Consider the following 4,659-nt stretch of genomic DNA (forward strand, 5'->3'; position numbering starts at 1 on the left):
GGGGGGGGGGAGTGGGGGGGAATCTTTCATGGTTTCACATGCTAAACGAAAACACTACATATCAAAAAGGGCATCATTGGAGCTAATTTCAAAACTCTTCTCATGGTTTACCCCCACAGAGTGCTGTGGGATCACTGAGGGTGTTTGGACAACGGACCGACTCACCTGCACCTTCAAAAATGTCTACCCCGACGGAGATGTGCACTGGTTTCACGGCTCCCACAACCTCTCAGACGGGTCTGTGGAGCAACACACCTCTAAACAAGTGGAAGAAGGGGGTTGGCTGACTATTCGAAGTTACCTGGAATGGAAAAGTTCACATGGGCCCTACAACTGTTCCTTGATGAGCACCAAATCTGGTCGATATATTGCGAGCACTTTGGTATCGAATCCAAAGTCCCTGGCTAGCGGTACATCACAGGCACCTTCACACCAGGGCAGGAATGGAGTTGGATCACTCGGACCCATGTGGACGTTTTTTTGTGTTTTTCAGTCTTACTTGTTGCCACACTGAATTAATGGATTTGCTAAAGTACATCCACATAATAGAGTGTGATAAGATATCAGGGTGAAGCGATGGTTAACATTGATTAGGAACAATGAGGTACTGAGATTTGTGTTTTTTTTAAATGAGTCATCCTGCATGGTTCTTTTAGCTCTAGACTAAAGTGGATAAGTAAATTACAGACTGCTCAGAAGTTGTATGAAAATACCTTTGGTAGTTTTGTTTCAATAGAGAGTCACGATAAGTGAGCAGAGCTTGGTGGCTTCATTACTCCCAAACACACACACACACACACACACACACACACACGGTAGCAAAACACTCTACAAATGACCATGACTACTTCTGGCTACTGGTTCAATTTTGCCTCAAGATTTATTTCTGTGAGAGTGAGATGAAGATGTCTGCTGACAGGCGTGTCCACCGTGTGTCCTCAGGATGGTTGTCTGTACTATGTGAATGCACACTTTCTGCACTAGCACTGTGAAAGACAAATCTGTCCGTCTTGAACAGAATACAGACCTCAAAAGATGGGCTCTGCCCATGAATTCCCCTCAAACACACAGAAGCCTTTGTGTGCAAAATATCTGGGCACATGAGCTCTCAGTAACGCAATCGTGGATGGATGCTGCCCTCTGGTGAGCTAGCTGTGGTCAGTGTGGGATGTGACTGTGGCTGTTGTCCATGGAGGGCTAAATGGGTGCATATAAAGGGTTGGTTTACTGCAGCAGATCATTTGTCCCGGTTCCCCATATTCAACCAGCCCTCTTGAGAAGACACTTAAGAGGCTTCTCTAGACCGAATGACTCTCTGCTAATGGTGTCACTAAATCGTTGCCACCACAGGGGCAGGTTCAACTTTCAGCAAGACGTTGCTGCGGCTGAGAGCCCACTGGGGCTCTGATGACTTTGACATCACCTTGACTACTCCAGTGCACAAGGATTCACACGTGCACACACACACGGTGATTGTGGAATAATGATCTCTCACAATTTGAGAAATAATCCCACAGATGATTATTTTGTGAAATATTGTTTTTGATCTACACCTACCAAATATTGCACATTAAATCTATTTGCATATATTATCACAAGACTAAATAACGCTTTCACTAACAGTGATGATGACTGGATTAATCAAAATGTCTACATTTTTAAACGGACTCTTGATGAGCCTTAAAGGGAGCTTTCTGATAATCTATAACAGGATGTACTAATGTGAACACTTTATTGATTTTTGTTTCCATGTTGTGATTCTCAAAAGAATGACGCTGACTTAAACATTTACAACAATAAATCCTATAAGTGAACCTGGTGTAAGCTTTTACAATAGAGCCTTTAATTAAAGAGAAATAAAGAACATTTACCAATGAAATGATTTATGGTTGTTTTCTCTATGAAAATAACAGACTGGAGATCATTTTTAGTTTTTTATTCATGTTATGATGTGATGAAGGCTTCTCCTTCGTTTTACTGTGGCCTTTATTGTACCTCATTTGTACGTCACTTTGAACAAAGGCATCTGCCAAATGTATAAACGCAAAGGTAAAGGACTGCAACCTAAAGAAGGCAGCATGCTAAAACATCAGTCCTTAGAACCTGAAGTAAAAGACGGAACTGAGTGATGAAAGAGAAAGTGATGTTTTTGAGATCAACATTTGAATGTAATGCAAGAGGCTTTAAGTTGTAGAATGAAGCTCTACTTCTGTAGAAAATAAAACAATCACATCTCAGTGATTCTCATCTCAGTCCGTTCGGGGGCTTTTTTTTGTTAGATTCATGGTTTTGAGCCAAGCCAACGTGGAAAAAAGTCCTCAAAATGGTCAGAAAAAAAAAAGGATATTTGAGCATCTTCAACTACTGTATTGAAAATGCGCAAACTCCATGTGCTGATGAAAATGTTTGTTTCTTTGTCAAGACCCTTATTAGCTTTTGCATCGCAGCAGCTAATTTCCCTGGGGTCCAAACAGTTGACATGGTGACAGCACAAAAAGACACATTTAAACTACTCGTCACATAACACATCGAAAAGCAAGGACTGAATAAAACATGATCTAATAAATGTCTATCATCATTTAACATAGAATGCCCATACAATCATAATCCAACAAATAATACAAGAAGAAGAATATTTTCTTCTGCACATCAGAGTGTCATATTTTAATAAAACAACACACTGCATCACCGTCTCCCTCTGTACTTGTAGCATGCACTTCTTACCACAAGAGGGAACAAGTTACACACTTACCAATCATCCTCCAGGCAAATAAAGAGTCCACACTGCTTTTCACATTGATGCTGGGCTGCAGGGTCCAAGTTACTGATAAGTCAACTCTGAGAACCTTTCCACTGCTCAATATATACGTTGCTTCATTATGAGAGTTTGCGTAAATACTGTTCGATAGAGTTCAACATGTTGCAATAAAGCATACTGCCAGACTGTGTTCAACAATACACAAACTGAATAAACATCTGCAACCACACAGCATTTCTCATTGCCAAAATGTTTGCTGTTTGGATGTCTTGCTCCATCTTTACATAATTATGTTGGTGTTGTAACAGAGTGGCAGGGTCTTCTCCGTTACCCAACATGGGTCTTGTTTCTGCAAGTGGCCCTGCTGCCTTGTTACATCACCGCTCATGTTTGAAGTTTACTTCTCCTGCGAGCACCTCATCTGGGCAAAGTACACATTGGGGGGTGACTATTCACTGAGATGCACGAGTGTGTGCGAGAGAGTGTACACAGGGGCTTCAGGTCAAGTTCCCATGGTAACTGAGAAGTGTCTCACTGTGTGCCCATGGCTTCGTGTGTGTGTGTGTGTGTGTGTGTGTGTGTGTGGGGCCAATTATCCCAGTGGGCTGTTATCTCCTCTCAGAGAGGTTTACATTATCACTGACTGCCTGGTGGTCGTTGTCAGGTGAGCGGCCACAGATGGTTATGTCATACACAAGAGCAGGGTGCACAGACACAAAAAAAAGAAAAAAGAAACAAGATAAGAAACTGACTGACCGACAAACAGCTCGAAAGGATGGCTAAATGGGACGTGGAGGGAGAGGGAAGAGGGTGGAATAGAGGAATGGAAAGAGGAGATAAAAGCCAGATTCTGTCAACAAACAGGGGGTTTTTATGTGGAGCACTGATGACCCTGTTACCTAACGTTACGGTAACAGGGTGTTGGTTTAGGATTAATTGCCCCAAGAGCTGATGTGCACAAGGATCAGTGCTGTTGGTGACAGTCGTGGCACAGTTCCCGTAGACTTCTGTGTGTTGAATTTCTGTCTCTATACGCAGTTACATTTACTCTACAACGCTATTTCATACACGTTATAAGATGCCCCCCCAATTGGTTTTAACAAAGAAACATTTCTTCACAGCCTGCAGCATGTTTTTATTTAGTTCAGCGTGAGAGCAAAGTCAGATTTACTTAAGTGAAAGCAGTAATACCACACTTCAAAAATCCATTATAAGTAAATGTCCTGCATTTTAATGTGTGCTTAAGAAAATGTACATAAGTATTGGCAACAAAATGCACCTCAAGGGCATCAAGTAAATATATTATATTGCAGAATGATCCCTGTCAGTATATTTTGTTTGTATTAATGGATCATGATGCATGTAAGAAGATGTATATACTGTTGGGTAGTTTAATCTTGCATCATATTTTATAATTTATAAGTTGCGTTTGAAAATCTAAATCAGAAAAGCGTATATTATAGTTGTTTCATAAATATAGTAAAAAAAGAAAACCATATTTACCTCTGAAATTTTGTCAAGTATTAGTATAGTGCCTCAAAATTGTACCTAATTACAGTACTCGAGTACATATTACTTGTACTGTTTACAGAGTATGTGTTTGTGGGTCACAGCTACAGAGAAAGCATTAGTGGTTCAAACACTGAACATCCTATTATGTCTGTAAGTATTAATTAGACACTTCATCCCTCCTCTGAACCGTGAACATCATATAGCAGATCAGAGAGCATCGGCGACTTAAACATTTCCAACACGGACGCTGTCTTGTTATTCTCCTCCGAAGTTTTCCACCAAGGTTTTCAGAGTACAAACTCGTCCATCATTCAGTGTTAATCCAGACTCTTGGAAGGCTGCTTGATATAACGGCTGTTGCTTTAAAGAGATCAATACATGAATAGCCC

General features: G+C 40.9%; 1 long non-coding RNA gene across 2 annotated transcripts in view; it reads left to right on the forward strand.

Moving 5' to 3' along the window:
- LOC116398388 (uncharacterized) overlaps positions 1-2,252 on the forward strand; it is a 24,044-nt gene extending 21,792 nt beyond the window's left edge. For both annotated transcript variants that reach the window (XR_004213751.1, XR_004213750.1), the window contains exon 6: positions 120-2,252. This is a non-coding gene — a long non-coding RNA (uncharacterized LOC116398388). The remainder of the gene's footprint in view (positions 1-119) is intronic.
- The last annotated feature ends 2,407 nt before the right edge of the window (positions 2,253-4,659 follow it).

The sequence above is a fragment of the Anarrhichthys ocellatus genome, unplaced genomic scaffold (genome assembly GCF_004355925.1).
Source record: "Anarrhichthys ocellatus isolate YVR2014 unplaced genomic scaffold, GSC_Weel_1.0 scaffold83, whole genome shotgun sequence".
Taxonomy (NCBI): Eukaryota; Metazoa; Chordata; class Actinopteri; order Perciformes; family Anarhichadidae; genus Anarrhichthys; species Anarrhichthys ocellatus.